Source organism: Lontra canadensis, unplaced genomic scaffold (genome assembly GCF_010015895.1).
Source record: "Lontra canadensis isolate GAN:19392208 unplaced genomic scaffold, GSC_riverotter_1.0 scaffold2, whole genome shotgun sequence".
Taxonomy (NCBI): Eukaryota; Metazoa; Chordata; class Mammalia; order Carnivora; family Mustelidae; genus Lontra; species Lontra canadensis.
Genome location: NW_022630996.1, coordinates 4470310 through 4483063, shown reverse-complemented (window position 1 = coordinate 4483063; position 12754 = coordinate 4470310). Strand labels below are relative to the sequence as shown.

The 12754-nt window shown below is 41.9% G+C and overlaps 1 pseudogene; it reads left to right on the top strand.

Moving 5' to 3' along the window:
• Positions 1-637: 637 nt before the first annotated feature.
• On the top strand, positions 638-1542 carry LOC116872778 (annotated as a pseudogene).
• The last annotated feature ends 11212 nt before the right edge of the window (positions 1543-12754 follow it).

Sequence of the window (12754 nt, the reverse complement as noted above, 5' to 3'; positions counted from 1 at the left end):
AATACACATTTTAACTGGAGACTCCTCAAATTTCAATATGGAGCCTGCCAGTGACATTTTAGGCAGCATGAGTAGTCAGTGGAGGAGAAAATGAGCCTTTTCCTGGTGTTTGTGCATATGGATGACTTTTTACTCTACCCATTCAAGAGATGGGCCTTATTGTAATGTGTACAGACTAGTGAATAAAATATTAAACTGGGACATGAAGGATCCAGGAAGGTTTGGGGTTAGGTGAGCCAAACAAGGATAAGGACATCTTTTAAAGAAAAGTCAGGAAAAAAAATAATATGGTTAAGAAATAAGGTATAAAATATGAGTATTTTCATTCACTCATGCAGCCTCTCTTCTGTTAACATTTCCCTTTCCCTGGCTCTGGTAAGAAGCAGGCAACAGGATAGGCAAATATAGACAATGGATCATTGAGCTGGAAGTGATTTGCATGTCAAGAGAGATCACAGGGATCTTCTTTTCAAATCCTGTGGGACTGGAGGTATTTGCTATTAGCTGGGCTTTTGTATGAATCCAAGGAGAAAGCTTTTTGGATCTCTGGTCTCAACAGAGTGGCCTAGCCAGAGAGGCCACTTTTCCTTGTGGATGTATCCCAGTCTCCCAGTGTGAGCAGAGCCTCCTGGAGATGATGTCCTCCTCACCTGCATTGATATTTGTGGTCCTCTTCTTCCTGGAGTTGATGGCTGCGATGTTGCAGAATGGCTTCATGGTTATTGTGCTGGGCATGGAGTGAATGCAATGTGGGTGCTGCCTGCAGGTGACATGATTGTGGCCTCCCTGGCCGCCTCCCAGTTCTGCCTGCATGGGGTGGCCATCTTGAACAACCTCTTGACCTTCTCTGAAATAGACTATTACCAGATCCCTTGGAACTTCATCAACACTCTCACTTCCTGGCTCACTGTGTGGCTTGCTGTCTTCTACTGTGTGAAGATCACTGTCTTCTTCTACCCTGTCTTCTTCTGGCTGAAGTGGAGGATTTCTCAGTCAATGCCCAGGCTGCTGCTGGGCTCTCTGGTCTTAGCTGGCCTGAGAGTCATCTCATCAGCCACTGGGACTAGAATTTTTATGCAGATGCTTACCCCCCAGAGTTCCCAAGGAAACAGCACCCTGGCTGACAGTACAACCCTTCTATTGGTCTCTTATTCTACCTCATACAATGCTTACATGGTTGATCCCATTCTTCCTGTTCTTGGTGTCCATGCTCTTGTTCATGTTCTCACTGTACCAGCACTTGGGGCGGATGAGGGAACATAGACTGGGAGCATGTGATCCTAGTACCCAGGCTCACACCATGGCCCTGAAAGTCACTTGTTTTCTTTCTTGTCTTTTATACATCATATTTCCTGTCTCTGATTGTTGTTGCTATGAAAATCAGTCTTCCAGAGTCACTGGTACTGGGCCTGGGAAGTGGTTACCTATGCAGGCATCTGTTTGCACTCCAGCATCCTGGTGCTAAGCAGCCCCAAGCTGAGAAAAGTCCTGAAGACCATGCTTTGGAAAGCTCTGGACAAAGGCTGGTCTGTCTCAAGTTAACAGTGTCAATAATCACTATGTGTGGACAAGCCCATGAGTGGTGAGAACCTGTAAAATTTGGGTACTGTTCTTTTGGGTACTGTTCTTTTCATTTCCCTCTTTCTTTTGTACTCCTTCCATGCCCTATCAATTCTTTTTGCACCCTTCTCTGTTCCTGCCATCCCCTCCACTGCTCCTAGTACCCAGTGTGGGTCCCAAACCACTCTGGGCTGGGATGATGGCCTCATTGCCTAATAGACCTCTCACACCCTCTATATGAGAGTTCTCCAAACATCCTTTGGGTCTGACCACTTTATGGAGACCTATAATGGTTGTCAGTTATCTTTGAGGTTAACCTGAAGTATTTTTTAAATGGTGGCATAGATTGTCCCACCATCCCACACACAACTGCCCTCCTTATTACTGTTCTCCTGTCAGTGGTCTATTCATTCCAGTCCAGGAAAGATTCTTTCCATCTCCCCACATCTCCATATCTTCTTCACTCTAGCCTGTGGTTATTTGGCCCATCTGGAAATTCCTTCTTTCTTCTGTCTGCCAATCTTGTCCCTTCCCTTCTTTGGTGCCCAGCTTATGACTGATTTCACCCACATGGAGTCTTTTCAGTTTGATCCCATGAAAGGCTGAGGTTGTATAGGAGTTTTCCGCCACGCTAGGCCCTGCCCATGATTTTGTTTGTTTGCTCTATGTTGAATTCAAAGGAATTGTGTGATGTGGAAATAATTTTAGGTTTTGGCCAATAGAAGATAGAGAAGGAATACAAAATATGTTTGCTATTGTTCTTAATTTTAATAATCTTACCCTTCCTCTCTGCTTACCCAGAAGGTGGATCCTGAATGCCAGTGCTTACGATGGTAGTCTCCAAATTGGGGTGTTTGCATCCCAGAGTTGTGTGCGTAATGATCCACTGAATGTGGAAAGAAAAGTGTGGCAACTCCAATTTCCACTTATTTTTATCTCATCCTTTTAGTTCCTTTTTTGTGTGTATATTTTATGATGTACAGAATGTATTAGTAAAGTACACATGCATGTTAAACAATATATTAAGTAAATATGCATATGGTTGGATGCATGCTCATGATTTTTTTTTTTTTTTTGGCTGATGGAATTTTTTTTTCTTAAGATTTTATTTATTTGACAGACAGAGATCACAAGTAGGCGGGGAGAGGCAGGCAGAGAGAGAAGGGGAAGCAGGCTCTCTGCTGAGCAGAGAGCCCAATGTGGGGCTTGATCCCAGGACCCTGAGTTCATGACCTAACCTGAAGGCAGAGGCTTTAACCTACTGAGCCATCCAGGTGCCCCTGGAATTTTTTTAAAGTTTGTTTATTTGAGAGAGAGAGAGAGAGATGAAGATAATGACAGAGAGCACGGGGGAGATGAGTGAGCATGATCAGGGAGGAGTGGGGAGGAAAGGGAGAAGCAGGCTCCCCGCTGAGCAGGGAGTCTGATGTGGGACTTGATCCCAGGACCCTAGGATCATGACTTGAGCTGAAAGCAGATGCTAAACCCACTGAACCACCCAGGCGCCCCTGTTGATGGAATCAATTTTAAAAACATATGTAGACCAAAAGACTAGAAAAGGGTTGGGTGGGAGCAGTGAAGGCAAGAGCATCAGCAGTATCTGTCTCCACGGACCCCTCATCTGGAAGCACCTGGAAGACTGCCTTTCTGTGTCTACTGTTCCCTGAAACAGTAGAGTTCTAGAACTGTACTGAATGTCTTGGGTGGGGAGAGGATGATGATGCGACTTTTATGTCCTGCATCCTGTTCACAGCCCTTTCAGTTATGCCATGTCTAGTGAGCTTATCTCAGGACTTCTTGATTGGTTGATGTTATTAACCACTTTTTCCTAGGTTTTAGCTCATAAGAGCCCTCAAACACTTGATGGCTCCATCTTGACCAAAAACATAACCCAGTATCTCATCCTGACTTTCTAGGCCTTCTGTGGACTCTTCCTAGCCTGATAAGCCACCATTTCCTTTGCTGTAGCCAAACTTGTCTGGTTATTCCCTAAACATAATGGCATTTCCATCTCCTTCAATGACCCATGTCTCCTTCCTTACAACATACAAGACAACATCTTTCTTGTACCCCAATGAAGGCTTTGCTGCTGCTGCTCCCACTGAGCTCTTCTTGGAATTCTTGGTAGGAATGGGAATATAACATTTCCAGCTGCAGCCTGGGAGTCCTCCTACCTTATCCCTCTCAGAGAGAGTCCTTGAGGTATGTATTTCCCATGTAGAGAATCTACTCTGGATTCCTACCTGTAGCATCCCCACCATTACACATATAAAGATCAGCTGTGAAAACTCAAAATTCTCAGATTTGGCTTCCACCTGAGACAAATCTGAGTATGAGGAAGTAAAAGGCAGTGAACAAATAAGCACAAACAAAAGAATCACTATAAAACGTACTGCATATTTAAATACAAATGGTTATTTTCCTGTTTGGATTAGCTTAATCTGCACAAAGTTTGTGGCTAGGTAATGTTGTAGTTTATGATTGGTGCATGAAAACACTTTGAGGGCAGGTACCTAGTTCACTGTTGAATCCCCAGTGTCTTTCACAGGGTCCTTATGACATGGGAGATGCCTTGTAAATTATTGTTGAGTGCATTGAAGGTTAGGGTAGCACATATCTTTCCAATTATACAAGCCATCAAAGATGTAGGAAGTGGATGGGAAGGATGAGCTTCCATACTGAGAGGTCTCTGGGTGGCCAAACTCTAGAACTAGGAGTTCAAAGTTTGCTCCATTGCTTCACGATCCAGTAGGAAATGGCCAAATGTCAGCCAGAGAAGCAAGGTCAATGAAGAGAGCAGTTAGAAACTCTATCTACTGAGGATTTGCATCTTCACTGAAAGGCAAGGTGAAAAAACACCTTAGTTCATCTCTCCTTTCCTCAGGAATGCAGTATTCACCATAGCAAGGGCTCTGTGTTGGAAGAACGGTTCCGCCTGGATCTTTGTCCCATTGGGCTGGGAACTGGAAAGAGATGCTGTGTTTCTGCATTCTGTTCTCTCTCTATGATGTTGTATGCATGGAGCTGGTAGGATATAGTGCTGGCCAGAATAGGAATGTACTATAAAATACTCCCTCACTCTCAAGTTACTTTATCTTGAGCCTTCAGTATTGTCATATATGATCCAGAATAATTTCTGTTTGCCTGTAATTAATTAATAATATTATTATATTAATAGAATAAAATATACTTTTATATTATATAATTTATTTATATAATATATATTATATAATTTTAATAGTAAAATAAAATAATATAATAAAACCAGAATAATTTCTGTTTGTCTGTAAATAATTAATGTGCCTTAATGTGCCTATAGACACATTAATCTGCTTATCACTCACCTGGATAAGTAAGTACTCACCTAATTGCTGATTTGTTTTTACTCTTTGAACAGCATTCCTATGAAAAATAGAACCTTTGCTTACTTTGCCTCCCTCTGGTTAATGTAGATAGTCCAAGATTTGGTGCTCTGACCTCTACTGTATCTCCGGTGCTCTCCTCAGTTCTCCTTGGACTATTTGTCTCTCCACAGGAGGAAGGTAGTTATTATAATAACAGTTGTCATCGTCACCTTAATTCTTTCTTATGCTCATGCAGATAGTATAGATATATATTCACATGTATTTGTGATCCATATATTTTATATGTGAAGAAAGAAGCTTTCAGAAAGGTTAAGTGACTAGCCTAAAGATCAATAGATTGTGTTTGTGACAAGATTCAAAACCTTGTCTCTGTCTTCAGCTAGGGATAAAGGAGATCAGAGTAAAGGATGTGTTGCTAACTATGGCAGGGATCTCTGGTTCTGGAATCAGTTTGGGTCTTGGTCTTCCCTCCATTTAACTATGACCTTAGCTGAGACTCTTAATCTATAATTTGAAGCCTAATTTCTTTGTTTTATAATATTATTTTAATGTTTTCTTTTACTCTAAAAATTGAGATTCTAGTCTTAGATTTTAGTTCAATCTTGACTTAGAACAGATAATACTTGGGGTACCTGGCTGGCACAGTTGGAACAGCATGTGATTCTCAACCTGGGGTTGTAAGTTCAAGTGCCATGGTGGGTATAGAGCTAACTTAAAAACAAAACAAAAAATAAAACAAGTAGGGAAACATAGGTGGCTCAAACAGTTAAGCATCTGCCTATGGCTTAGGTCATGATCCCAGGGTCTTGGGATTGAGTCCTGCATCTGGTTCCTTGCTTGGCATGGAGCCTGCTTCTTCCTCTGCCTGCTGCTCCCCTTGCTTGTGCTTTCTCTCCCTCTCTCTCTTTCTCTCTGACAAATAAATATGATCTTTAAAAAAGATACTTTTTGCATCTCACAGATGGAGAAATTGAGGTACAGAGTGGCTAATAACGTACTCAGTAACTCATGGTGAGTCCTTGTCTGGGGTTCCTTCTGCCACATCCCATTGTTTTTATTGCTCTTCTGGTAGGGATCCCTCCATGAAATGACACTTTAAATGTCATTAATTATAAAATGTTGTAAGAGAAAAGTCACCTGTGTGATAATGTATAATTGTCTCCTGTGTTCTTTTTGATGCTGATGGTCATGACAAGTTATAGGACTTGAAACTAGCCTCTTTAATAGAGGTTTGGCTCACTTTTCTATTATAGAGGTATTCCAAAAGCACCTATTTCATAAGGTCATTCTGAGAACTAACACAGTGTAGAACACTTAGAACAATGCCTGGAACAAACTATCAGCCAATGAATGTGAGCTCTGACCCTTGAGAGAAGATTTCCTCACAGAGCTGCCAGCAGGTGTGCAGTCATGTGGGTGTCAGCTCAGAGAAGTAGAACCTCTGTGTAAGGGATGCTAAATGCGAGTGCCTGCCTGGCATATTATTCACACCAATGTTGACATGGACAGAGTGGGCAGAGGAAGGGCACACAAATTCAGGGATAGGCAGGGAGGTTTTTGAAACCAAGCATTAGAAATATTTGCATCTATTCTGAGAAGAAGAAACCTCTTTACCCTCAGGAGATAGCCCATGTCCTCTACTCTGTCCTTTACACCTGGGGGCAGCAAGAGGGGGCAAACATCATGCAGGACCTTCCAGAGCCACCCAAAAGGAATAGACCTTGAAGTCTGGGGGGATCCATCTTGTCCACAGGAGAGATGAATGGAGATGACATGGTTCCAGAACCTCCAGTGATTGATTGACTGATAAGAGAGCCATCACCCTGGCTATCATTTTATTTTATTTTTTTGTTCCTGGTGACAGCAGTAAGCAGTGTTCATCACTGTAACATTGAGCATGGAGTGGTTGTTACAGAGAACATTGTTAACCTTGTGCTAAATTAGCCTGGGGGACTCTTGCCTCTGTTGGCAGTGGGTGGTGATGGGGAAGAGCATTTATATTTTCCAGTATCCATTGGCCTTCCCATACAACTCTGTATTGCAGTACCTGGCCTTCCTGAACACCGCCACCTTATGCTTCTTCATCTAGCTCGGTGCCTTCTGTTGCATGAAGACCACAACCTTCACCCTCCCCATCTTCCTCTAGCTAAAACAGAAGGTATCTGGATTGGTTCCGTAGATGCTGCTCAGTTCAGAGGGGCTCTCCATATTGAGCACCATCCTATTTTCATAGGAACCAAAGCTTATATCACTACTTTTTAAGGAGAGGGTTGCAATCTTGGAATGCCACTAGGAATACTATGAGATCATATGAGAAATCCCTCTTCTCTTTAAAACTTGTTACCTGAACAATCTTTACTGTTGTCTTTCTCATTGGCATGGTTTTGCTCTCTGGAAAGACATAGTAAGAAGGCCCTCCTCTCCATCGCAGCTTTCGTGACCCCAGTGCCCAGGCGCACATCAGGGTTCTTCTGGTTCTTATCTCCTTTGCTATATGCTCTTCACCTCCTATTTTCTGTCACTGGTGCTCCCTGCTGCAGGTGGAATTTAGGCATTGGATATGGCAGGCAGTGATTTATCTGTGCACAGCTGTCCACCCATGACTGCTCTTGAGCAGCCCTAGGCTGAGAGGTGCGCTGGAGGGGGAATGCTGTGCACGGTGCTGGGCGTCTTGAGTTGCAATTAATGGAAAAACCTCTGAGACTTTACAGCAGAGGGCATGGTACAATGTGACATGGCTTCTTTAAATCTTTTTTGTCACTTTTAATGCTCTTTTCCTCTCTGCTATATTTAATGATGAGGAGAATAACTTCAATGAAACAGGATTTCAGGGTGAGATTGAAGGTCCTGAGATAATGGGCTTGCATCACCGATTTATACTCAGCAAATGTGTAGCTAATGCAGCTGTGTTCCCTGTGGGACTTGATGTGGCCAAAGAATCAGGAAACCTTTATTTTCCCTGTGATGGATCTCTTGGAGTTTAAAATTATCCTCTGGAAACTGGATGCAAGGATTCTGACACATAGTTCAATTTTTATCTGTTGAGTAGACTGGAGAAGATATTTGGAGCTTCGATTTTCCTCTGGCTCCATGCTATAAGACACCTTTCTTTTTTCTTTTTCCTTGCCTTCCCTTCTCTCCCTTCCTCTCACTGTCCTGTCCTCCCCTCTCCCCTTTCTTTTTATCACGTCCTTGTTTTCCAGCCGTCTGTTGCAGGGAAGCCTCTGTCTTTTGTGCAAGACTTCCTGGTGTTTGAACTCTTCTCACAGACCATGGTCCGTTTGTGCATGTGTGTGGCAGTGTGTGTTATCTGGGATTTGTATATTTGCAGATGACCTTTGGAAATCCCTATGAAAGCTAGGGGTTTCTGATTTATATATTGCTTATGTTCTCTGCCGTAGCCTACTCTGTTAGTCTGTCCTGTGACTATTAAGGTCGATGAACCCATATGTGACTTCTTTTATGCTGAGACTGAGACCTACTGAAATTTTTGACTTGGGGAGGTTTACCTATATCTATATGACAAGATTTAAGAAGAAAAGACTTGATTCTGGTTTGGTGAAGGGTGCAGGCTGCTTTTCTGCCTTCCATAAACCTCAAACCTTCCTTAAGCTCAGTTGCCTTTTGAATCATTCAAACTGAGGTCCCTAACCTTCTCTCTATTTGCATTAAAACCTCTATGACTCCGGGCATCTGGGTGGCTCAATGGGTTGAGCCTCTGCCTTTGGCTTGAGTCGTGATCCCAGGGTCCTGGGATCGAGCCCCCCATCGGGTTCTCTGCTCCACAGGCAGTCTGCTTCCTCCTCTCTCTCTGCCTGTCTCTCTGCCTACTTGTGATCTCTGTCTGTCAAATAAATAAATAAAATCTTTAAAACAAAAAACAAAAATCCTCTATGAATCACCCCCACTTTTTCATTAGAAGATAGGTTTTCTGGAAGACTGGCTGTTGGCTTTTCATGGTTCTCTTTGCTTCTTTCCTATGCCCTGCTCTGTCAAGGATTTCCACTTCTTTGCGAATCTTCAAACTTTCCCTCTTCACTGTCCTTACTTTCCTCAACAAATGTGCCTCTTATCTTCTTTCCTGAAAAAAGTCCCCCCAATTCTTTTACCCCCTCAAGTAGCCATTCTGCTTGTCATTTGCTGAGAATCACCCACCACCCCATGCTGCCTTACAATCCTCTGTGCTCCCCCAGTCAGTTAAAATGCATTTCTAAAAAAAAAAAAAAATGTGTTTCTAAAGGACACACAGGAGTTCCTAATTCTTAAATGTAATGTTATCCTCAGCCCTCATCTTCTTTTTAAGTTTCTTTATTTATTTAAGCAATATTCTACACCCAGTGTGGGGCTCAAACTCACAACCCCAAGATCAAGAGTTGCAAGCTTTTCCAACTGAGCTAGCCAGGTGCCCCATCAGCCCTCATCTTCTTATGTCTCTATAGTATTTGCTTTCCTTGATAACAAGTGATTTCTTTAAAAAAAAAAAAAAACTGATTAACAATACTTTTGCAAAAGTAAAACCTGATCTTGATAGAAGATTTTTAAAAAAGGAAAATGAGCACCACTCATAATTGCCCATCCATGGATCTTCCTGAAGGTCCTGTGATGCTGCACTAGGTTCTTCTCCCCCCTCTGCTGCTCCTCTTGTGTCTCCCTCACTATCTGCTCATCCTCCTGTGCCCTCCCCGCCCAGCTCTTTCCTTAGCCAACCATCTTCTTTCTTGGGGATTCATCTGCTCCTTTTCCTTTTGTGTTTACAACCATTCACATAGTTTTACTTATGACCTTCATGTGAATAATCAGTCATCAGAACGTTGACCTTCCTCAGAATTCTAAACCTCTGTTTTCTTCCACTTTGGGCATCACCACCTGATAGTACCATGGACATTTCAAATTTAGTAAGTTCAAAATGAATGTCCTTTCCCTTCTTCCTTTCCCTCCACCAACCCCCTTTATGCTCAGTTGGATCTATTTCTTCTTTTATATCCACTTCTGAGATAATTTTCACTCCCCATCTCTGCTGAGCCCTTGAACTTAATTAGCAGCTTGTCTTCAATTGTGACCTCTGCAGTGTCTCTGTTGTCTGTCCCCTTCTTCCCATTTCTGTGGATTCTAGTTTAGAGTAGACTGTCCTCCTCTGACTGGGACTGCTAAAATGTCTTCTTCACCACTTGCTCCATTACACTCTCCCCTCCCTCCTAATCAGAACTACCTTTATCAGATTCATCTCTTGAAGGCATAACTAACCATTCCACCCATACTGTCACTGCCTTTGAGTGAGAAATGAAATATGGGTCCCTAAGCACTCACAGACCTTCACAATATGGCAATAATTTTATCCTTCTCTGTGTCTGTTCTAGCAGAATCCTATTTTGTAGCAAAATCTGGATTAACCTGGTTCCCAACATACCAGGAGCTTTCTCCCTGACATACTGAAATGTGCTTTCTTATCCCTATATCTACCTGTGAAAATCCTATACACCCCCCCCCCCATTTAACTTTTAAAGGTTAATTCAAATGGCTTCTCTTCAGGGAAGCTTTTCTGGTTTGCTACCCCCCAAGCTTTGCTCTCTGACCTTTGAGTACATATGAATTGGATGTTCCTCAGTCACGGGCTGAATTCTCTTTTGTGGTGGAATGATCTATATTCATGCTTTATTCTCCATAGTATATTTTATTTTATTCTTTTTAAAAAGATTTTATTTATGTATATAATTCAGTAAGAGAGAGTGCGAGTGGGAAGGGCAGAAGGAGAGGAGAGGCAGAGAATCCCAACCACACTCCATGCTGAGTGTGGAGCCAGATGGTGGGGCTCAGTCTTATGACCCTGAGATCATGACCTGAGCTGAAACCAAGGGAAAGCATGGGCTACCTTGTATTTTTCTATGTGTCCCCTGAAGCACTTATAAATACTTTTTACATTAAACAGAATAATTCTATGGCCCCTGGAACTCAGCCATAAGAACCTGGGCTTTTGTCTGTATATTTATTTCTGGGCTACCTACTACATTTTTATGTTGATGTATGAACTGTATTTCCTTTGCTGACTGGCCAGCTTATTTTTGGAGGTCAAGCTTATATTCTGTTTCTCTTTGACTAATCCTCAATGTAGAAATAATAAATGGGTAAGTGAGAGAGTAAGATATGCCCGATTTTGTGATGGGTGTACTTTCCTTCTTTCTCGTGCATTTACATGTTGCTAAGCAACTGTGAATGACTAGCTTAGCTCCTTCCTATGGGAATCTTAGTGAAGTGCCACTTCTCTTTTCTTACTGACCCAGTCTCCCTCTCCAAAGCACCCTGTATAAGCTAATCTTTGTTCCTTCCTCTTTTCACATTGTTAGCCTGGGGGAAAAGAATATCTACCAGAATCTGAATAATCTCCCCACAGGGACTAGTTTTCATGGAGCTTGAACACACAGGGAAACATAAAAGAGTAGCAAGGTTTGTTATATTTTAAAAACACATAGTCAGCTTATTATTATCATTAACTTTTGCCTGTCATCTAATTTTTTGTACATTATGATGATATTACTAATAGTCATTTATGAATGCCTATTTTGTGTGAGGCGTGGGACTAGGATTATTTACTTACATCCCTTATATATTTAATTCTGAAAACAACACTGCAAAGTAGAAACTGAGGCTTAGAGAAGTTTACTGAGGCCTTGTGGCCAGTGAATGATGGAAGTAAAATACCTTAGTGCTATAACCTTTAACAGTGTGGTATTGATGCAGGGATAGATAAATGCATCAACACATAGTCCAGGTAATAGTTACATGGAGAATTATGTATGATAAGTGAGGCATCTTAAGTCAGTGAGGGAAAAAATGGTCATTTCATTGTGTTGCAATATATTGGTACTATAGTTGGAAAAACCAAAAATATAGTTACAGCCAATATTTCATCCTCAACTGCAGATAGATTATTTTAGTCTGAATGTTATTTAATTTTTTAAAACATCCCCTTTTTTGATAATTCAATTTTTCCTGTATTTTGCTTCATGAAATACTGCCTTTAAATGTGACAGAAATGTTGGTTGTTTTCTCCCCCACCTTTTTGGATGACATTATAGCATGTGTACATGCCTTCAGCTTCCACAATCTAGAAAAGCCCTGTTTTCTTAGGATGCCTTCTTCTTTTTTTTAAAGATTTATTTATTTATTTATTTATTTATTTATTTATTTATGAGCGCACTTACATAAGCAGGGGAAGGAGCAGAGGGAAAGAGAGAATTCTCAAGCAGACTCCCACTGAGTGTGGAGTCCACTGTGGGACTTGGTCCTAGGACCCTGAGATCATGACCTGAGCTGAAATCAAGAGCTTAACCAACTGAGCCACTCTGGTGCCCCTCTTAGGCATTCTTAGTAAAACTTGAAATACCAAGTTGTAATGGAATTAATTGGTAAGTAATTGGTAGATTTAAAACTTTCTAAAAAAGATTATTTATTTGAGAGAGAGAGAAAGCACACAGAGGGATGGTGGAGGGACAGAGAGAGAGAATCCCAAGCAGACTCCCTGCTGAGTGGGGAGCCTGACATGGAGCTCAAACCTACGGCCTTGAGATCATGACCTGAGCCAAAATCAAGAGCCAGATGCTTAACACTTAGTATGCATGTGTTAGTTATCTATTGCTGCATAACAAATTATCCTGACACTTAATGGCTTACAGCAACCTTTATTATAACCTCATAGCTTCTATGGATCAGGAAGCCAGGCATGTCTTACCTGTCACAGGCTGTACTCAACTTCAGGCTCATCTGGGAAGGAGCCACTTTCCAGCAAACCTGTTTGCTAGCAGGATTCAGTTTCTCATGGATTATTGGACTGG